The sequence below is a fragment of the Rhipicephalus microplus genome, chromosome 4 (genome assembly GCF_043290135.1).
Source record: "Rhipicephalus microplus isolate Deutch F79 chromosome 4, USDA_Rmic, whole genome shotgun sequence".
Taxonomy (NCBI): Eukaryota; Metazoa; Arthropoda; class Arachnida; order Ixodida; family Ixodidae; genus Rhipicephalus; species Rhipicephalus microplus.
Window position 1 is genome coordinate 105317646 of NC_134703.1, and position 23693 is coordinate 105341338.

Genomic DNA, 23693 nt, shown 5'->3' on the forward strand with positions numbered 1-23693 from the left:
CCTCCATACCAACCTCCTACCTCGAGTCCAGTTCTGCTGTTGCCCAACATGTGAATGCCGAGACCACGGAATGCGGCAATGAAGGCGCAGGCTGGGTAACAAAGCACAGTACTGGTGATAAAGACAGCTAAGGAACTGGTCGAGAGTATGTGGCGAAGAGAAAGACTGGAGGATATAGGCTTGGAATGAAAAACATTTCGGCGTGTTGCTGAGAAGGTTTGTGGTGGAACCAGAATTCTCGCACACCGAAAAGCGGCTCACACAGACTGATACGGTAAAACGAGCGAACAAAGCACGATGAAAGGTCGCGGACGACGAGAAAGCCAGGCATCTCAATCGATTCCTAACTGTGTCCGACAGTACCTACACCACACCCCGAGCTCGGCAACGCCAACGAAGTTGTTTGTTCGTGTCAGACGAGCGCTGAGTAGCGGTGGGGGGGGGGGGGGGGTTGTCGTCGCGCGAATGTGGCATCGTAGAACTGCCTTTCGACGATGGAAAGACGAAAAGACGACGTCACCGACCCACGTGCGTACACGCGAGAATTCCTTCCCACTCAGAACCTCGCGCCATGCGGGCGTCGCTGCTAATGCTACGGACTGACTCAGCTCAATGCCTCGCATTTCCCGCGCAGATTTTTCGCACCTTTTTTTTTCAATCCTGCTTCGTTTTCCCTCATTACAATATCTCCCACGTTTTTCTTTTCTATTATTTCTTCATATAGAGGTGAAGAAGAAGCGTTCACACCTACGCCTGTGTTTTTCTCGAAGGAAAGAGCCTATGTACGCGGAAGTCTGTGAGTATTGAACTATCTATACGTCTGGTTGTATAAACTTTTTTTTCTTATATTCTTTATCGCCACTTTTTTATCACGCTCTATTCCCGTATTAGGGATGTGGGGAAGGACGTAGGGTGCGTAGGGGAGAAGGCCTCGCGCCGCTGCCCTCTGGGCGTTCCGGGCTGGAATTGCGCCGAGCCAGCGACGCGTGTGCAGCTAACCTAATTATGTGCGAGGCTGTCAGAGAACGCGCCAGGCAACGTTTGCCCAGCTGCTTCTGTTTATCTTTTGTTCCGCCCTACCTTCCGCATCTCATCCCGCTTTCCCTAGAACGTTTTCTGTTCTGTTCTGTTCTGTTTTAACTGTTTTGCTGTAGAGAGGTTGAGGTGCCTATAGCCACGTTTTCTCTTTCCATCTTGTTTCCAGCTCAGTTTTCCTTCACTTCGACGGCATGTCTCGAGAATGCGGGAAGAATCAGCCGGGAATCTGTTCGCGGTTTCTTGAAGCCCGTTATATTACTTTATTTCCTGTACGGAATTTCTCGTCCGTGCAACGAGGCTTGTTTCAGATGGAAGCAGCGGCCAGTCAATCAGGGCGCCGTCAAAGCCACGTTTCTGTTTGGCAGCAAAAGCAGGGGAGGACGAAATGCTGAAAGATCGGCGTCTAAAAGGCCCAAATGCAGCTGACACCTCGCTATTTTCACTATATTTGTTGAAACTTCTTGTCGTTTACGAATGGCTTCCACGATTCAGCATTAGGCTGTACTCACAGACATCATCTTTCTGTGCGCACATTTTCCCCTCCTGACTTCGCCTCCAGGGCAAAAATTACATGCTTATTTTTGTCTTCGTAGATCACCTCCATAATACACGTTCGTTTTAATTTAGTGTGGGGCCTATTTCTTTCTTTCTAAATGTTTCCCACTGCCTGTGTAGTCACTGGCTGTGTAGAAGCCGAAGGAGAATTCTTTGGTATCACCTATAGACCTCTTTAACGGAAAGGAGAAAAATCTCCTTTTTGGTTTGTTGTACGGGGGCACAAAGCTGACGTCACAGCCTCGACAGGGCATTTTTTGGTGGTCACGTATGTTAACAACAGCCCAAAGACGACTACATATGGCAGGGCCCTGGGAACCTTCAGTGGAAAAGTCCTGAGATCTTTTCTGGCTGGACGTATCTTTTTACGTACGACGTTGAGCACTGAGCGCAACGCATATATATCGCACTTTTCTCAGCGAAAATATAGCCCCAATTCTGACCCGTTTGGGGCTTCAAATATGCCAGATTTTTTTTCGTAAGAGCCTCCTGTGATTGTCCGGCTAGCAACTTTAATGATAGGTTCAGCATTCAAATGAAAAAAAAATTGTTGCACCAACATTTCAACCTAAGACGTTCTTTTGAATGCGGGCTGGAACACACAATTCTGGGTTGTCTACACACCACATGAGCAGCCCAGCACTGAAAAATTTCGACAATTGATATCGCAGCTTTTACACTGGTGCTTTAAGTGATCCGCACTTGAGGGGGCCGGGCTGTCATAGGCTGTGGTTGTGTGCGATTGTCGTTGCTTCACGTAACGCTCCATGTAACATATTGTCACGACGTCAAAACAGAGGTCTTGCCGTAGAGACTGAGACACCAGAAGCAGGTCGATCTTTTTAATTAGAACGCGCAAGCGAGTTCTTCTTCTTCGTCCATTTCGTAGTCCTTCGTGGCACATGCACAACTGTCATCGTCTTTCTTGAGCAAGCACGTGACATTTGCCTCCCTCCGAAAGAAGCATCGTCCCGATGCGCAACTTAGGTGCTCTACCAGGCGTATGAAGTGGTCGTACGAAAACGGTAACCGGGAGCTAATTAACTCGATAAATACGGTTTCATACGCATGACGTGCACGACTTCGGGCAAACGCTTTTGGCGCTTAGAACTACAATTAGTGTCGGGAACAACTTCGTAGTTCACGTCGTTCAAACGTCGCGTGACGCTGTATGGACCAAAGTACCGTCTTAGCAGTTTCTCAGACAGTCCACGTCGACGTATCGGAATCCAGACCCACACTTTGTCGCCTCGTGAGTAGCTAACAAACTTGTGACGGGTGTCGTAGCGTTGTGCATCTTGATGCTGCTGATGACTGATGCGCACGCGCGCGAGCTGTCTGGCTTCTTCGGCACGCTGAGTGAATTCTTCGGCGTCTACATGGATGTCGTCACACTCATGCGGCAACATGGCGTCCAATGTTGTCGTGACTTCGCGACCATAGATCAGACTGAACGGTGTCATTCCAGTGGTTTCTTGTCGAGCGGTGTTATAAGAAAAGGTCACGAACGGCAATATCTGATCCCAGTTTTTATGTTCCGTGTCAACGTACATGCTGATCATGTCTGTGAGGGTCCTATTGAGGCGCTCCGTCAGTCCGTTTGTCTGCGGATGGTATGCAGTTGTTCTCCGGTGAGCTGTACCGCTGAGTCTGTGAACGGACTCCAAAAGCTCTGCGGTGAAGGCAGGTCCTCTGTCTGTGATCACTGTTGTCGGAGCGCCATGCCGAAGGACGATGTTTTCGATGAAAAACTGAGCGGCTTCTGCTGCTGTGCCACGCTGCATAGCTTTAGTCTCCGCATAACGGGACAGGTAATCAGTGACCACAATAATCCATCTGTTCCCTGTTGTGGAAGTTGGAAAGGGACCCAGGAAATCCATTCCAATCTGGGTGAACGGCTTTTCTGGTGCTTCGACTGGATGTAAAAGACCGGCTGGCTTGCTGGGAGGCGCTTTGCGTCTTTGGCAGTCGGTGCAAGTTCGCACGTGATGGTTAACAGCAGCAGGTAACTTTGGCCAGCAGTACTTGCATCGTAGTCGGCACAATGTTCGGGTGTAGCCTAGATGACCAGAAGTTGCTTCATCATGGCACGCTTCCATAATTTCTTTTCGAAGAGAGGCAGGCACGACGAGCAAGTGCGGGTTACCGGTCGGTGAGAAGTTTTTCTTATAGAGAACATCGTTTCGCAAGCAAAAAGATTGCAGTCCTCTAGCAAATAACCGCGGCACGTCTTTACGTCATCCTTCTAAATATTCAATGAGTGGTAACAGCTCAGGGTCACTGCGCTGCTCTCGTGCAATAGTGGCCATGTTGACAACTCCCAAGAATGCCGCGTCGATGTTTTCGCCATCAGGAGTGACAGTTTCCACTGGCGACCGTGAGAGACAGTCGGCGTCGGTGTGCCTCTTCCCAGATTTGTAGACGATGGTCATGTCAAACTCTTGAAGTCTTAGGCTCCAGCGCGCCAAACGACCAGATGGATCTTTAAGGTTGGTGAGCCAGCACAAAGAGTGATGGTCGCTAACAACCTTGAAGGAGCGGCCGTACAAATACGGACGAAATTTGATGACTGCCCACACCACGGCGAGACACTCCTTCTCGGTGGTCGAGTAGTTCTCCTCCGTGCGAGAGAGAGTTCTGCTGGCGTAGGCTATTACTTTCACAGCCGTCTTGCCACTGCACAAGAACGGCACCTAGACCTACATTGCTGGCGTCAGTGTGAAGTACTGTAGGGGCGTCCTGGTCGAAGTGCGCGAGGACTGGAGGTGTTTGCAAGCGTTGTCGCAGTTCATTGAATGCCATTTGCTCCTGTTCACCCCAAAAGAAGGGGACGTCCTCACGTGTGAGTCGTGTCAATGGCGCCGCAATAGACGAAAAGTCCTCGATAAATCGCCGGTAATAGGCGCACAACCCTAAGAAGCGTCTCACAGCCTTTTTGTCACGGGGTGCAGGAAATTGCGCTACGGCGTCTATTTTGGCCGGGTCAGGTCGAACACCCTCGTGACTGACGACGTGGCCTAGGAAGCTGAGTTCGTTGAAACCAAAATGACATTTTTTCTGGTTTTAAAGTCAGGCCGGCCGAGCGTATGGCTTGGAGTACGGTGGATAGACGGCTGAGATGTTCCTCGAATGATGCTGAGAATACAACAACATCGTCCAGATAGACCAAGCATGTTTGCCACTTCAGGCCCGATAGTACGGTGTCCATGAGACGCTGAAAAGTGGCTGGCGCCGAGCACAACCCAAAAGGAAGCACCTTAAATTCGTAAAGGCCATGAGGCGTCACAAAGGCCGTTTTTTCACGATCTCTCTCGTCGACTTCTATCTGCCAGTAGCCGCTTCGGAGGTCCATTGAAGAGAAATAGCGTGCATGACGCAGCCGATCGAGTGAATCGTCTATGCGAGGCAGTGGATAGACGTCTTTCTTCGTGACTTGGTTCAACTTGCGATAATCAATACAGAAACGCAAGCTGCCGTCTTTTTTCTTGACCAAAACCACGGGGGACGCCCAAGGACTTTTCGAAGGTTGTATGACGTCATCCACGAGCATCTTCTGTACTTGCTTCTGAATCTCCTCGCGTTCTTTCGGAGCCACACGGTAGGGGTTCTGCCGAATCGGTCGCGTGTTGTCTTCAGTAATGATGCGGTGCTTGGTCAATGGTGTCCGCTGGACCTTTGACGTACGCGAAAAGCAGTCTTCGAATTGGTGTATAAGTCCAAGCAGACGCTTCCTATCAGAGGGCGGTAGCGTGGAGCAGATGTCCACCGACAAAGTTGTCGAGGCAGGGACTGTCGCGTCATCTGGTTGCAAAGCACAGCAATCCCCGGCTTGGTCTATATCGTCGAAGTAGGCAACTGCGGTACCCTTCTGGATTTGACGGCGCTCGTTGCTGAAGTTTGTAAGGAGCACTTCTGCCTGTCCACCTGTAAGCGTTAGGATGCCTCTCGCGATGGAAATGCCTTGCGTGAGCAAAAGAGCGACTATGTGCTCCACTATCACATCCTTATAGGAAGGCCACCCACTGGACACAGACACAAGGCAGCAGGATCTCGGTGGGAGCGTCACATCGTCGGCTATTCGCAAACTGCCGCGTAGTTCGTCGCTGCTGTCGTCGACATACGGATGTGCGCAAAACGTCACCATACGTTGAGGGATGTTGATAACAGCGCCATGATCTCGAAGAAAATCCATGCCCAAAATTAGCTCTTTACAGCAGTCTGGCAACAGGACGAAAGTGGCCACGAAGCTAGAATCCCCAATGCGAAGTCGAGCGGTGCATTTACCCGTGGGAATCATCAGCTGACCACCAGCACTCCTTATGTGTGGCCCTGTCCACGGTGTCTTGACCTTTCTAAGGCGGTCGGCGAGTTCTTGTCGCATGAGTGAGAAGTCGGCGCCAGTGTCGACCAGTGCTGTAACGTAATGTCCGTCAATGAAAACGCCAAGATCAGCACGTACAACTTCACCGGCATTAGTATTCGTCGTCGTATTCGTCGTCGTATTGGTCGTGGTTGTCGTCATATCTTCTTGCGGTGATAGGGGGAACTTTTCAGTGTCCCGACGATTGGCAACCTTGCCCCCGGAGGTCGCAGCAGTTAGTTTCCCCGGCGCGGGCTAGGCGAACGGCCTCTGGTGACGTCCGCGTAGCTCTGAGGGAAGTCACGGTAACGCGCAGGAGATGGAGATCGCCAGCGACGCGGTGTAGTTGCTTGGCCAGTCGACAGTTGATCGGCATCGTGGGCACGACGGTCTTCAGAGCGGAAAGAAGAGGGACGAGAAAAGTTCCCGAAGCCGGAATCACTATGACGGCAATAGCGAGCAATGTGACCTGGTTCTCCGCAGCGGAAGCAAATAGGTCGACGGTCGGCCATGCGCCACAAGTCAGTTCGGCGAACTGGTGGTCGTCTCATGGAATCCCGTTGCCACCAAGGTACGGCCGCGGGTCGTGGCTGGAAGGGTGTCGCCACAAATGACGGTGGAGGACGACGGACCACATCAGCGTAGCTCGCTGGATGTGGCTCAGGACTTGGCGCCGGTGGTGTAATGGCTTGCCTCAACTCCTGACGGACGATTTCGGCAACAGATGCGACGGGCGGTTGGGTAGGAGGGACGCAGAGGGCCTGAAGTTCCTCACGCAGTATTTCCCTAATCATTTGTCGCAGGGAACTTTCACACACGGCAGTGTTCTGAGCTGCCGCACTTACTGCCGTGTGGTTCGGCAGGCGGTCAAAGTGTCGGTATCGTTGTCGCAGTGCGCGCTCGATGACAGTCGCCTCGCTTATGAATTCATCTACTGTTGTAGGTGGATTTCGTACGAGGCCCGCAAACACTGGTTCTTTGACACCCTGCATTAGGTGACGCACCTTCTTCGCCTCGGGCATGTCAGGGTCAGCTCGTCGAAACAGACGGATCATACCCTCTGCGTACATGGCGGCTGTTTCGTTGGGTTTTTGTGCGCGAGCCTCAATCAGTTGCTGTGCGCGATCCCGTCGGTCCGTGTTCAAAAATGTGGCGAGGAGCTTTCGACGGAAATCTTCCCAAGATTGGAAAGTAGCCTCGTGGTTCTCGTACCACGTGCGAGCACTATCTTCCAGGGCGAAATAAGCACGGCCAAGTTTGTGCTGTTCGGTCCAGTGGTTAGATACAGCGACCCGTTCGAACTGTTCGAGCCAGTCCTCGACATCCTCGTACTCTTCCCCATGGAAAACTTCAGGAACGCGAGGATGTTCAAGAGTCACCTGCGAGGGAAGAGTGGTCTGCGATGTAAGGGTAGCCGTGGATGTGGTAGGAGCTGCCATGCTGGTTAGAGGTGGAACAGGTGCGGACTCCGGACTTAGGCCTAGTAGGCGCCGACTGAATCGGTGCACCGGAGTCGTGACGAGGGGCTGGGTCTCTGGACTAGGTGAACGGGTCCGAGCAAGACTGTCCTGCATCCGGTTGTAGGCTCCAGCACCTCCACCAGTGTCACGACGTCAAAACAGAGGTCTTGCCGTAGAGACTGAGACACCAGAAGCAGGTCGATCTTTTTAATTAGAACGCGCAAGCGAGTTCTTCTTCTTCGTCCATTTCGTAGTCCTTCGTGGCACATGCACAACTGTCATCGTCTTTCTTGAGCAAGCACGTGACAATATTGAGCACATGCTAACGCCGAGGAGAAGTCTTCCTCTTGTTTTAAGTGTGAATACACTTTATAAGCGACCCCAAACCATCCACCGCCGTCGGCGGCGTCCGCAGTCTTCTCTCTATCTTTAAAAGAAAGAGGAGTTGGCGGGCCGCAGCGCGACGCTCTACCGAATAAGCCACGGACGCGACGCTGATATCGGTGTCAGTAAAGTGCCAACCACTGGCACGCGTATGCTCGCGTCTACGCGTCAAAAGCGTCAAATGCGCCTCTCGGCGTCGGCTTCGGAGGGGCATACGCGAGCAGGCGCGAGGGATCAAGCCGGGCTTGATATTTCGCCTCGCGTACGCTACGTCACCACGCGTACAGCGGCGCCAACCAACCAGAGGCCGCGCGCCAACCAACCAGAGGCCGCGATGACTCCGACTGCTGTGCCTAATGGCCGCCGCTTCGAAGGCACAGCCGAGTGCTGAAAGCAAGCATGAAAACTACTCCAAACGTTCCTGAATAACCGCTTCGTAATCTATAACGACAACGAAACGACGAACGACTGCGAGTGCTACCAGCGTGACGCGGTTTCGTGCCGAGTTCGAGCGACGCCGACAAATCCACCAAATGCCGGCACCGGTCCCGAGTGCGATCGTCGGCCGAGCGAAAACATCGCACAGACTACTGGAGCATGTCGGTGTTCTTGTGCTTTGATTTGTGATTTTCTGTGCTAAAAATAAGTGTGAACAGACTTCGGAGGTTCGAAGCTTTGAGCGCGAGCCCTCGCCTACCGCGGAGGCAATTCAGATCGGTGTCATCTGGATCCAGCGTAGGCCTCTACCGTCTAGTTCGTATGAACCAACACATGCAATGAACATCGGCTGAGAAAGATCTACGGTAGTTTCCGTCGCAACATAGACACCGTATACGACGCCAAAAACATTGCGTAGTGCATACGGAGGAGTTTTTATCTACACTGTGTTTGTTTTCAACATCGGTATTCATCATCGCTGAAAGTGAACCTCGCACTAGCCAGCACATTTTGGTGATGTGAAATCGTACGTACTTATATAAGTGTATTCGCGAATTGTATGACGCTGAAACATTCATTGGCTTCGGTGCAAATCGTTTTCGTGTGTTGCCAAGCTATTAACAAGCGTGCTCTGGTTGGTATCAGTGTGATGTGATTTTGTGACGGGTACCAGCGACGCTGACACATTCAGCTGTCAGCAGTCTCATGTCCATTCATATCCAAGATAGAAACTAGAGCGTGCGTTGCTGTGGTGATCGAAAAAGAAAGTTGCATGATTAAGTGCTGCTGGTATTGCCTGCTATTTCACTTCTCGCTTGTTCTGCTTCTCGGCCACGCTCAGTTGCACATACATTGTTTGGAGGCATTCTAACATACACATTCTTAATTTATAGTTCATTCTGATACTCATAGCTGTAGGCATACGATGGTGCTTCTCCGTCGTTTTACAGTTCACTATAATATAACACGCGTTTTGTTTACAGCTAGACAGATAACTGAAAACCTTGTGAGAAGCGCCTGATTTGAAATTAGCTGCACGATGACACAATAGTAGGAAGAGAAGGTCACCACATGTATGCACAGAAAGAATGAAGGTGCACTAGTACTGTACTGCACTTTGTATAGAAGAAATGCAAAAAGTACCTCGTGTGACTTATGAGATCTTTCAGAACTGTGCATGTATTTATCTGTTCCTCTAGACTGTAATGAGCTGAAGATATTATTAGATGGTTTCAAACATTGAATCTTTGTATGTGTTTCCAAGGACTGCTTCATTTCTTTTCAGGTTTTTAGTATACACATTAATTTGGACTATATATGCATGCACTTAAGCACATTCAGTTAGGCTATGTTAAGAACCTTGCCAAAACTTCTGTATGGTGCTCTGGTGCAATCCTATGACCGGTATCTGTCCGATCAAAAATTTTGGGCATGCTTTATTGCATTCTAGGGTATTTTGACTATTTATGACATGTGAAAGCCACAGTGCTTGGCTGCCGTCTCAAAACCAATTTCTGTCTCATCAAGAAGTGTCAGATGCACTTTGTAGATGTTAAAAGATATTGAAACTAGCTGCAAAGTGCAGAAACCTCCAACAGAGCACTGATCTGCAATGACAGTCCAGCCTAGAAGTCATTTGTAGTGCTCTCCAACACGTTCAAATAAAGTTGTCGAACACTAGAATGATCTACTTGGCTTTGTTCGTGATACCAGTGTGTCTGACTTTTTGGAGGCACTTGTATCATATTAATGTTCTGTTTCTCTCATTTCTTATTGGGGTGCACTCAGGGGGTAGTGATATTTGTTTACGTTGGCACACTTACTGTGATATCACTGTTTAAATGCTTTCATTTTGTATATATGTACACCACTTCTGCAGTAGCCTCACATTGGGCTGCCGTATTTGAAAATAAATAAATATACCATCTGAAAGTGTTCCACGCTGTGCTTGGTTCCAATCTGATCACTAATATCTGTTGCATCATGAAGTGTCAGGTGTGTTTTATTGCATTGGAGAACATTTTGACTGCCTTCCATACAGGGTTCAGTTCCAGTATTATGACCGATATCTGTGACTTCATGAAGAGTTGAGTGCAGTTTGTCGTTTAACAGAATACCTTAACTATAGACAACATCCAGAAGTATTCCATACAGGGTTCAGTTGCAGTCCTATGACCAATATCTGTCTTATCATGAGGTTTCAGGTACAGTTAATTGTGTTAAAGCATATTTTTACCACAAAAAATGCCCAAAGGCATTATATGTAATGCTTGGTTCCATTCCTATGACCAGTATCTGTTGTATCATTAAGAGCGAGGTGCGGTTTATTGCATTAGAGGATATTTCCGATACGCTTATCATTCGAAAGCCCTCTGCACAGTGTACAATTACAGTCTCATGACCTAAATCCGTCACATCATGAAGAGTAGGTGTGGGTTGTTGCATAGGAGAACATTTTGGTTGCAGACAACATTCGAAAGCCTTCTATACAGGGTTCAGTTCCAATATTATGACCGATATCTGTGACTTCATGAACAGTTGGGTGCGGCTTGTCACTTTAGAGAATACTTTGACTAAAGACAACGTCCAGAAGTCTTTCATACAGGGTTCAGTTCCAATATTATAACCGATATCTGTGACTTCATAAACAGTTGGATGTCGTTTGTCGTTTTAGAGAATACATTGACTAAAGACAACGTCCAGAGGTCTTGCATTAAGGTTTCAGTTCTAATATTATGACCGATATCTGCGACTTATAGTGGTTTTGGGACGTTAAACCCCACATATCAATCGTCAATCATATCTGCGACTTAATAAACAGTTCGGTGTCATTTGTCATTTTAGAGAATACTTTGACTAAAGACAACGTCCAGAAGTCTTCCATACAGGGTTCAGTTCCAATATTATGAGCTATATCTGTGACTTCATAAACAGGTGGGTGTCGTTTGTCGTTTTAGAGAATACTTTGACTAAAGACAACGTTCAGAAGTCTTGCATTGGGGCTTCAGTTCTAATATTATGACGGATATCTGTGACTTCATAAACAGTTGGATGTCGTTTGTCCTTTTAGAGAATACATTGACTAAAGACAACGTCCAGAGGTCTTACATTAAGGTTTCAGTTCTAATATTATGACCGATATCTGCAACTTAATAAACAGTTCGGTGTCGTTTGTCGTGTTAGAGAATACTTTGACTAAAGACAACGTCCAGAAGTCTTGCATTAAGGTTTCAGTTCTAATATTATGACCGATATCTGTGACTTCATGAACAGTTGGGTGTCATTTGTCGTTTTAGAGAATACTTTGACTAAAGACAACGCCCAGAGGTCTTCTATACAGGGCTCAGTTGCAATATTATGACCGATATCTGTCACATCATGAAGTGTCAGGCACAGTCAGTTGCATTAGAGCACATTTCGACTATGGAAAATGCCCGAAGGCATTCTACGCAGTATTTGGTTCCTATCTTATGGCCAATATCAATTGTATCAATTAGAACCAGGTGTGCTTTGTTGCATTAGTAGATATTTCGAACACGCACATCAGCTGAAAGCCTGCTACTCTGGCCTCAATTGTAGTCTTATGACTGACTTAATTCTGTCAGATCATGAAGTTGCAGGCGTGATTATTAAGTTGACTGATATAAAATATGTTGGTAAATATACTGAAGGTACCAGCATATGCAAGATATTGTTAGTAACTTTGGTAGTGCAGGTATAGAAACCCGGTGGTTTGTAAACCTGATCAGGAGGGCAGCCACGCCTCATTCACCACAGAGAGGAGGGGGGGGGAGGGAGAGCTCAATGTCAACTCCATATATTAACATAATAGGGAGGGGGTGCTAAGTCAGCCCTGGGGAGGGGCACTGGGACAAACTTTTGCCCCCCCCCCCCTCCTTAAGGAGAACCCTGCACACGCCTATGATAGACGTACAGTATCCTAGCCGCGAATGTTCATTCGCGGGAGCGGCGCACGCACCGATGTTGATTTCTGGTGCATACCGCTGTAGTTACTTTGGGCACTGAAATGTCAATTACTTCTAAAATAGTCTAAACTGGGGTGTTTGAAGCACTATCAACTTGTTAACGTGTTCTCATATCCTCTAAAACATACATTCCCGCTCTAGTTGAGAACGTGCCGTTCTTTGCTGAACTTGGACAGTTCTAAGCCAAAAAATCAAGCAACATTGTGCATCGGCCTTGGACGCGTGGGCGTCAACGCGGTCGACGCGTGCCAGTAGTTGCGCGCCCTTTTCCTCCACAGGCGCGACTAGACGCTTTTGACGCGTAGGCGCGTGCATACGCGTGCCAGTGGTTGGCACTTAACGCGCCTTATACCCCCTCCCTCTTCGCTCGCTCCTCCGCTCTCCTCGCTCGCTGCAGCTGCGCGCGCACCCCTCTCTCTCGCGCGCCCGCCTTCTCTCTCAGTGTCCCGTCGAGAGCGGGTCGTGAGGGGGAGTAAAGTTAAAATCCGTTGGCATTCGCCAGTGAGTTAACGTAAACTCCCCCGTGTGATCAAATTGCGATTCCCAGGAACCATTACACCATAAAGGCACCATAGTGTGATTAATAAATATAATAGTGCGAATTAATAAATACCCCTCATAGCATCACCCCGTGTATTCGCACTTAACCATGTTCACCCTCGGGGAAATGCTTGGGAGTTTTTGTTTCGAGCGCTTTGATCATGTTTACTTATTCGTTATTTTATTTGAAACATTATCAGCAGCACTCTCTTAGGCATTATTGTGGAGACCACACTGCAGTGCTTCATAGAATGAAGCCGCAGTCTTTCGGCCGTTTAAATCGGCTGGTAACGTATTCTATTCGGCAATGGCATGTACAAAAATAAAGTATGCTTCGACAGATCAGTTCTGGGGTTGTATGGCTGTACTTTACAATAGTGGTCATAACGAGATGAATGATAATGTGCTGGTTTTAAATATGCTCAAAGAATATTGCCTGTTGTCATGTTATAGATTGTTTAAAATTGTTTCAGCCTCGGATTACATCTTCGATCTTGCACATATTGCCCATCAAGATCTCGCTTCATACATCGGCAGCATTCAGTATGGTCATATTTTCGCAGAACGAATCTTGCTGCGATCGAGTGAATGCGTTCAAGTGCATGAATATGTACAGTGGTAAGCACTGTTCACATGGCTCAGCGTTGCAGCGCACTGCGGAGCGCCAGCGCAGCCCACGCGGCCGCGCATCGCATCCAAGTTGCACGGGCGCACACGAGCGTGCTGCTCTTGCTGTACTACAGACAATGGAGACCGGCGCTTTGCTGCTACAGATTGGCACGCTCAAGCGTTGTAGCCTACGAAGTAAACCAGCTCCCGTGTGTGCGTGTGAGCAAGCGTCGCAATGCTTCGATGTGCGCCTGCGCCAGCGTATACTGGCGCTGCGCGGAGCCTGATCACGTGCTCGCGTGTTCACCCTAAAAGTACTCGCCGCTGTACATTGTGAAACGGACACCATACCATTTGTATATGTGTAGTACATATGTGTGTATATATATGCTTATTATTGTTAGTATACCTTTTTCCTTATCGAATTGTTGTCATTTATGCCTACTTTATTTCACTTGCTTATCTGCTGTGAGTTTTTTTCCTTGCTGTTTTACATTGGTTCCGTTATGTATATCTCCTCTCCCCTCTGTAATGCCCTCGAGCCCTGAGGGTACAATAAATAAATAAATAAATAAATAAATACAAGACAGGCGTATTCCAGTTTTGGTTTTACGCTAGTATACCTACTATTTAACCTCCTTATATAGTTACACGTTTGATATTTCTTTGTAAAAATGCTCACGGCTTTTCCAGCTATGCTGAGAACGCTATACATGTGGTCAGACCATCCCCCATCCTCAGAAAACATGGCACCCAAGTACTTGTGTTTGTGTTCTTTGCTAATACCTTAACTGTTTAAGATGTTCACCCTTCTAGTGAAACTGGCATGAACGCAATTATTGGTGCTTAGTACCATGTGATTATTTTTACGCCATAACTTCCACGCGAGTAGGGTCATCCTGAAGCTGGGTGGAATCCGTTTGGTTGGTCGGTTCAATGTACAACACACAGTCGTGAGCAAACATTCTAAAACGACACTTCATTGTATCCGAAATATCATTAATGAACACAGGGAAGAGAAGTGGGCCTAGTACGTAACCCTTGGGTTCCGTACTAGGCCCGTAAAATCATGGATTTTACGGGCCTAGTAAAAAGCCCGTAAAATATAGATTACGGGCCTAGTAAATATAGTAACAGGCCCGTGAAATCATAGATCACGGGCCCACGTACTAGGCCCGTAAAATCATAGATTTTCCTAAATATACACCGAAGGAACTCTGGCACTAGTGTCTACGGGAGCTGCAACGTATGGCGCTTCGGCTAGCATGGGAATGATGGGTTGTATACGGATTTTTCTAATCTTCGTACTTCTGGCTCCGTGTGGGTTCGTGAGGCTTGGAGCTGTTTTCTCACAAAACAAAAATGAACAAATGTGCTGTGGTTGCGCTTCGCTGCATTATTTTTTTAGGCTTACCTTTTCAAATCAGATCACGAAGTTAAAAAGTGTTCGTTCTTTCTTTCAAAACAAAATTGAAACACAGCAATAAACGAAGCTACAAGTGCGACTCGCCGCCCGCAAGTACGAATATTAGGCGAATACGTGTACTACCTATCATTTCCATAGTCGCTGGATGATCGCAGCGCGAAAGTCCCCTCTAGTAAGTTTTAGGAAATTCTATGCCCCTTATGTCACTGAAACTAAAACTGTAATATGATCCACCTAGAACAACCTTCTGTTTTCTTGAAGTTAAATAGTCTGTGAATCATTGGCAAATGGTTTGATCAATGTTGGAGTTCTGCAGTTTCTGTACGAGAACAGAGTGTGATACCGTAATGAAAGCATTTCTTAAGTCCAAAAATAAACAAACAATCTGTGCCCTATTATTTATATCTGATGCTATATCACGAAAAAATTCAAATAATTGGGTTGTACATATAAAACCCTGTATAAACCTGTGTTGTTTAGAATAGAAATATTATTTGAAGCCAGGTGGTTCCCCAAAGTAGAAAAAAGGACATGTTCAAGTAGTTAACAACAAATTCACGTCCGAGAAGTCACTCTGTGAATTTATACATATAATTTAGAACCACTTTTGAAAATGGGCACAACATTAGCAACCTTCCAGTCACCAGGAAGCTTGCTTTAATCGAGTGATTTTTTTGTATCTAACTTGAGGTAACGAGCCAATTTCTCAGAGCAGTGGCTTAAAACTCTTGGTTTTATGCCATCTGGCCCAGTTGCTTTAATTTTGTCAATACGCTTTAACAACTAATTATGTCATTGAATGAAAGCTCTATCTCACCCATGGGGGAACATTTCGCTTTCTTATTCGCGACAATTACTTATGTAGGAAGGCGGAAAACCTATTTTAAAAAGTCATTGATAAGTATGGCTTTATTCATATCCTCAGTTGCGGTCTCGCCACCGTAACGTAGATTTGGTGAGCTAACCTTCTCATTACCACATCGTCTCATATACTTCCAAAAACTCTGCTTATTAGGAAAGTCTGCGGCCAAACTCTTAAAATACTCTTTTCTGGCTTCTTGTGGTTTAATTTTATAAAGTGATCTCAAGTCTTTTATTTGAATAAAATTTTCAGGTGCGCGTGTGTTTTCACTGTATCGGGAGAAGGCCCTCTTGCGCTTTTTGATAAGCTGAATAAGATGTCAACTAATCAAAGGTTCCTTCCTTTCGTTTGGTTTGTTGCTTGAGATGCTCGGTACATGGCACCTAATGAGTCCAGAAATGCGTTTCTTAAACACTCGCCATAGCTGCTCAACAGTTGCTTCATCTGCACTGCATTCAAATGACAAAAAATGGTGCTCTGGTTCCGCTGAAATTCGCTCATAGTTGGCTTTACTGTAAAAGATGCTTCCCCTATATTCACGTTTTTTGTTTGCATTAACGGGAAATCTGGTTGGCTTTGCGAAGACAGCATTGTGATTGCTAATACTGGGAATAACGTGTGTCTCATTAATGACATCGGTGTTTTTTTTTTCATTGATAAGATACATGGAGATGCCAGCCAGCGCACAAGTAAGGCGCCGGCTATTTTTTAGCCCTAGAGTGAGTGCTAAAACATATATGTTGTAAGAAAAAAATAAAGAGCAGTTCATGAAAAACAGAACTACCGAGCGCACATATTCAAAAAACACACTCATACGCACATATCAAACGACACCGACACAAAGATAAGGTCAATGAATAATGTCTCTGATAATGTCTCTAGTTGATATTCTATCCAAGCTGTACGAAATAGCACTGCACATGTCTGGTCCTTATGAAGATGTGTTCGCTCATGTGCACATAACTGTCGATGCGCTATGCACTTCAGCACATATGATAGATGTGATATAATACTGTGCACAGGCCGACCTCTCTACCTTTCTGTAAATAAATTCTCTCATACTGTACATAATAGGTAGGACTTGTTACAAAAGTTTGTTGTTTCTCAGTACTCTTCAGCAATAACTCTGTCTTCTGAAAAACGTTCTAACGTTTTCAACGACTGTAAAACAGCAGTTAGCTTGCCCCTCCGCGGTGGTCTAGTGGCTAAGGTACTCGGCTGCTGACCCACAGGTCGCGGGTTCAAATCCCGGCTGCGGCGGCTGCATTTCCGATGGAGGCGGAAATGTCGTAGGCCCGTGTGCTCAGATTTGGGTGCACGTTAAAGAACCCCAGGTGGTCGAAATTTCCGGAGCCCTCCACTACGGCGTCTCTCATAATCATATGGTGGTTTTGGGACGTTAAACCCCACATATCAATCAATCAAGCAGTTAGCCATGAGCTTTGAAGTTTCTTGATACTAAACGGTCTGTGGTCTAATGCCAACAGTTCTAATTTCCCTTTCGGCCCTGGCGTCCTATAAAAAGTACATGAAGCAATTTAGCAGACAAGTGTGACACAATGAAGTCAGAAACTGAAAAAGGTGTCCGAACTCCTCATTACACCTGTACAAGCATAAGTAGCAATTTTTTAGTCGTTGGCTTCTTTGGAACTCTGCAAAATAGACAACAAAATGGCGGGTTGTGATAACGATGACACTCGCCACAACCAAATTATAAATGACACCTTGCTGGTTAACCATTAGATCAGTATCCATTGTATTTTTTCATGTTGTTTCTAAGATTTCTAACTTGCTATTTACAAAGTGGATCTTTCTTACCACTAACGTATCTACCGCAGCAGTGGACAATCTTCACGCCATAATTATAGGGCAATAGGGCTCAGTGGTAGTCAGACCTCTGAAAGTATTCAGGCTAATTCAGATGTGTAGCTCTAGTAAAAGCTCCCAATTTCTTGTTATTCTAGTCGAGAAACCTGCCCACACCACTTAGATAATATGTAAGGGATGTCTAATAGTGATATACTACGTAAATAATTTAAATTTGTTCCATGAAATATAATAATCGTGCGTCATGGAGCTAGGAGAAGACGACGATGAAGTATAGCTCAATAAGCTTGCCCTCGCAAATACGGGTGGCGTTAATTCTGGCGCCACAAAGCAGGATACGGCAGTTCTTTATGATGTTGGATCATCCAAGGTGTTCAATATGTAGACGGTGGCCATTGAAGTGCAACGAGGAACTGTGTATCACGAGCGCAAAGACTAGCTATTGTACATGTTAGGTGCTGTAACTAATACGTGGTTGCTGTTTGTTAGTTTCACAACAATAACTCGCACTAACAGGGTAAATAAAGAGATGTATTTAAATTTACCATATTTCATTTAACAACCACTAAGCCCTGGTGTCCTATATTCAGGACATTGAGCCACTTTTCTTGTATACTGATGGGATGCTCAGAAAAAATATTTTTGTGTTTTTCAGGTTGTAGCAACTCCAAATCAACGAGAAACAAATATATCTGCCAAATAATAAAATACAGGGCTGAAAAATTAAGACAAGTCTCGGCGTGTCATGTCGTGGACAGTCTATAAGAAGGTGACATATCGCATGTGTTCATCTTCAAATTTACATTTGCATTCGGCAGTTTCAGCTTTTCCAATTATGTGCTATGCATATATAGTTATGTAAACGTACATGAGGCATTAAGTAACTATTCATCGCAGTAAAGAAAATAGACATAACTCAACACATGCTCAACGTAAAGTTTCTGAGCTTCTACCTACAAAAAAGTGTTACGCCGGGAGTCTCGAAAAACAAGAATTTCAGGGAATCCTGCAACCGGACGTGAACACAACTGGGCATTGACAAAAAAGGGCAATGGACAAACAGCTTTCTGATTTCAGTCCCTGTTCAGTAAACGCCGCTTTCTTTCGATGCTTAATTCTAGGCTAGTCATTTTTACTGGGTACGCTTTATGGCTTGAACTTAAGATCACCTAGACGATTTAAACAAAACATAATAGAAAAAATCAGACCTCTAACGCTTGCTGCAAGTATAACATACAGACAGATATCTCAGACCATCTGAACTAAGATTATGCTAGTCGGGGATATTTCGCAGAATTTATCATGAAAGGCTTGTCCCTAGTTCCATGACGCTAGTGGACCTTGCGGTACCAATCGAATGCGTGACTATACTCTCATTGTAATACATTCAGAGAACACAGAATATCTATAGCGGTAAGCTGGTTATTGTAGATGTGGTCGCCGGCCTGTGATCACATTAACTGGGCTAGCTTTTCTAAACAGTAGAATTTTCGTTTCAATCCCGTCCTTCACCAGCCATCCAAATGAACGAACAAACAAACACGCCAGAAAGAATGACTGCTGATGACGCACCGCTCTCTTCAATAGCAGGGCTTGGAATTACAGTCAATTACAATATTGTTATTGTGTGTGCCGGAGTTCAGACATTGTTTTAGCGAGGAAGTAATAAAACTACTCAACAAGACCGAACTAGTTCAACCGTAATAAAAATGGAAATTCGAACGTACAATCTTTGTGGCTCCAAATGAACGTTTCGTTGGAAACTGTATTGCCAAGCATTTAGGAGACAAGGGCGAAATTAAAAAAAAATACATATAACATTGAGTACTTCTGAAGTTTAATTGCGGCCGGAAGGAGTTAGTCTGAATTAAAAAAAAGAAATGATTTTACCAATGAGCGACCAGAGTATAAAAATCTTTTTGTTGTATTCAAGAAAAAAGGCAAATAAACATTCAATGGAAGCAGGAAATAAAAATCTTAAATGCAGAAGGAAGGGAGTCGTAATTGAGGCTACCACGCGAAAGTGCCTGACACTCGCGTTCTTACTCTCGCCCTCTCCCACTTCTGTTTTAATTCAGCGCGCATCCGAAGAAGGCGGCCGCCGCCGGTAGTCAGCCGGAACGGAGCGCCGAGACAGTTTAATTTAAAGCGCTGTCACTTACATCGAACTGCGCTTCGACAGAGAAAATGCCGCGCCCTTAATCGCCGCAACAGCGCGTGTCCCACGGCGGGGCCTGGCCGACACTCGGTAGCATTTCGAATACCCGTTGGGACCTGAGCGGCAGCAGTGCATCAGTGTTGTGCAGAGAAGCGGCCCTCACGTCGAGGCAGCATGAAGCGATTCGAGTGGGATATAAACGAGAAGAATGAATGGATCTGAAGGGGCTCATTTTTTTTCTCTCAGTCATGAACATATAGACAATAAAAACAGAGGGAATGCATGAGAAGTTATGAATCTTTGTTAACTTAGGCTGTAGAAATATTCAAGCAAATAAAAAACAAATGCAAATCGGGGATCTTAAGCGGCTGAACACGCCATTTTATTATAAATTAAGGTTTAATTATTTCAGCCTGAGTCCCTGAAATAATAATATTGGGCGTTTAATCTGCAACAACATGGATTATGAGGCACGCAATAGCCGCGAGCTGAGGAAATTTCCTGCAATCTGGTGTGCCCTATTGTGTACTAACATTGCAGAGCACATGAAACTCCAGCATTTCGATTCCGTGGAAATTTGTTCCGTGAAACTGGGATCGAACTCGAAACCTTCTGATTAGCTGCCGAAAACCATAACCATTCACATGCCACCCCGGTGGAATATTCCCCAAAACAATCACCATTGGAAATGTGTAAGCTCTTTCCTGTAATCTTTTTCACTTCACTGCTGTTTTTTTTTTTTTGACGTAACGTGTTATCTGTGCGAAAAAGAGCAGGCAGTGCTATACAACAACGGTAACGTTTCTTAAACATCATATCATATTTAAGAAAAATAGGAACTCCTGTACAAGTTCGACCATCTGGACTTCCTTAGGGAGCACCTATTGCCTGGTACACGAATGTCTTTTTGTCTTTTGATACCACGTAGTTGTCGCTTCAGCCGCCTGGGATCTAACAAGTGACCTCACATAAAGTACCACAGATCCACAGTCATTGATCATTGGCCTAATGAATGAACAGAAGCGAAAGGTGAAGAGGGACTTGGTGCACGTAGGCACCAATTTTTGAAACGAATCATAACGCTAACAGACGCAAATGAGAAAGCCACAATAGGGTGAATGTCCCAATGTGTTCCGTTTAGTCTTTCTCGTCCACGTGTTTTAGCGTTGTGACACCTTTTGGGGTGTTTAACCAACTGAATCACGCTCCTTGTAGATGTGGTAAGTAAAATTGTCAGGGCCAAAGCCACAAAAATTACGCTTCGCAATTGTATGTTTATATTGGTCAGCTGGTTTAACTGATGATATGTCCCGCGTCGAGGTTGGTGGAAATATTTTCGTACAAAAAAATGTTTCTGCGAGATATTTTTATGAATATAGGAGCGAAAAATGAAATAGTGCACCGTGAAGAATTTCGAGCTAAACGACCCACGTTATTTTCTGCCAAGGTACGTGCAAGAGTAGTGAAAGTGAGTGAGTAACAACTTTATTAATCGAAGGGGTGAGGGGTAAGGGAGGCTAAGCCACGAAGGCTGCCAGGCTATGCTTCTCGATGACTTCTTCCGCTCGTTTCAGGACCCGTGTCTGGATGTCTATGTCGTTGCTGGAGAGAAGGGCCTCCCATTGTCCCTCGGTGGGGGGTGAGCAAAGGAGGTCGGCGGGCGGGGGATCCTCCGGGCAGCCCCAGAGGATGTGGTTCAACGAGGCAACGTTGCCGCACAGGCAGCAGCGTGGATCGATGGCACCTGGGTGCATGTATGAAAACACGAGGGGGCACGGGAAGGTGCGGGTCTGTAGGCGACGCCAGGCGATCTCGGACCGCTTGGGAAGGCTGCTGTGAGGATGTGAATAGAAATATCGCTCGAGGCGATAGTGCTGAGTGATGTCGTGGTAGGTGACCAGGGGCTCCGGCACCAGGGCGTCCGACTCTGAGTGGCCCACCGCTCGGTCGACGAATCCTCGAGCGCGTTGGTGAGCTGTCTCGTTGCCGGGGTGACCCGAGTGGGCGGGGACCCAGATCAGTTCTATGCGGCACTGCTCATCTTGCTGCAGTAGGGGCCGAAGTAGCCGTAAGGTGGTAGGCGAGACGAGACCTCGCGCGAAATTCGAGATGGCTTGTTTCGAGTCGCTGATTATGACGCTTGCGTCAGCCGAGGTCGCGGCCAAAGCAATGGCCACTTCCTCCGCCTCGACGACGTAAGGCGTTCTGACGGTGCCAGCCGTGATGGTCGGCCCCAAAGGAGCTGAGGAGGGCGACACGGAAACGACTACGAAGGCGTCCCTGCGTGCATTGTATCGGGCCGCATCTACGTAGGCGACGGCCGGGTGGTCGGCGTACTTTGCTTGAAGCATGGCGGCACGGGCTTGGCGGCGAGCGTCGTGGTGGCCCGCCAGCATATTCTTAGGTAGCGGCTTGATGTAGAACGCCGCGCGAATAGCATGGGGTAATGAGACCAGATCCGGAGGGTGGGAGGAGGTGTCGTGGCCGATGGAGGAAAGGATGTGGCGACCGGTCGGCGAACGGTAAAGGCGTTGCACTTGAGCGGAGCGGTGAGCCTCAATCAACTCGTCGAGCGTGTTGTGTACACCCAAACGGAGAAGACGATCGGTGGACGTGTTGGGGGGAAGGCCGAGGGCAGTCTTGTATGCCCGGCGGATGAGGACGTCAATTTTATCGCGTTCCGATTTTAGGAGACGTGTATAAGGAAGGCCGTACGTGAGGCGGGAAACGACGAAAGCGTCGACAAGGCGAAGTAGATCGTGTTCTCGCATGCCTTCACGCCGCGCACGGACACGGGCGAGCATACGTGCGGTCTGCTGCACCGAGAGCGAGAGCTTGGCTATGGTGTGTGTATTATGGCGGTTGGACTGTAGGATCAGCCCGAGCACGCGGAGATGCGAAACGACGGGAACAGGAGTAGAGTTGGCATGAACCGTGATGGTGGGGTGGGGAGTTTTGTAGCGACGCCGGTCGGGAGGCCGCATGAGAAGAAGGGCCGATTTGGCCGCTGAGCAAGTAAGACCGGCCGCGTGCACGTGGGACGTGACGACGTCGGTTGCGCGTTGCAACGTCTGCTCGATATGGCCGTCAGAGCCCGACGTGACCCAGAGAGCAATATCGTCCGCGTACAGGGTGTGTTTAAGACCGGGGATACGGTCCAGCTTGCCAGGAAGCGAGCGGAGGACAAGATTGAATAGAAAAGGCGACAAGACGGCGCCCTGAGGGGTGCCACGAGGGCCAAGCTCGTACGTGGGAGACGGGAGGTCCCCTATGATGATTTCGGCCGTGCGGGCGGTGAGGAACGCGCGAATGTAGTTGTAGGTGCGGGTGCCGGGATTGAGGGCTGCGAGTTCGGCAAGGATAGCCGAATGGGAGACGTGGTCGAACGCCTTGTGAAGGTCCAGGCTAAGGAGAGCCTTTGTGTCTGAAAATGTGGGTGGGTCGAGGAGATCATGGTGGAGTTGTAAGAGGACATCTTGCGTGGATAGGTGGGGGCGGAAACCAAGCATGGTGTGGGGAAGGAGATGGTGTGCGTCCGTGTACGTTTGCAAGCGAGCGAGAACGACATGTTCTAGAAGCTTGCCGACGCACGAGGTGAGTGAAATGGGCCTGAGATTCTCGATTGTGAGTTTCTTGCCCGGCTTGGGGATGAAAGCCACGCGAGCGTGTTTCCATGATTGGGGGAGGTTGCCGGAGCGCCAGCACTCGTTGAGGAACGAAGTGAGGGTAGCAGCCGAAGGGGCGTCGAGGTTTCGGAGGAGCTTGTTGGGGATGCGATCTGGGCCGGGGGCGGAAGTGGTGCGGAGCTTCTGTAATGCCGCGTAGACCTCCGCTTCCGTGATATCGGCGTCCAGTACTGGGTTGGGGGCCCCAGAGTAGGACGCGAGAGGGGGAGGAGGTGTGCCAGGAGGCAGAAGCTGAAGGTATTTGGCGGACAGGTCTGCCATCAGCGACGGAGTGTCGCCGGGGTAAGCCCGGACCACTCGTTGTAACTGCTGCCGAGCGACCAACTTGGCAGAAGCAGGGTCGAGGAGGTGGCGGAGGAGATGC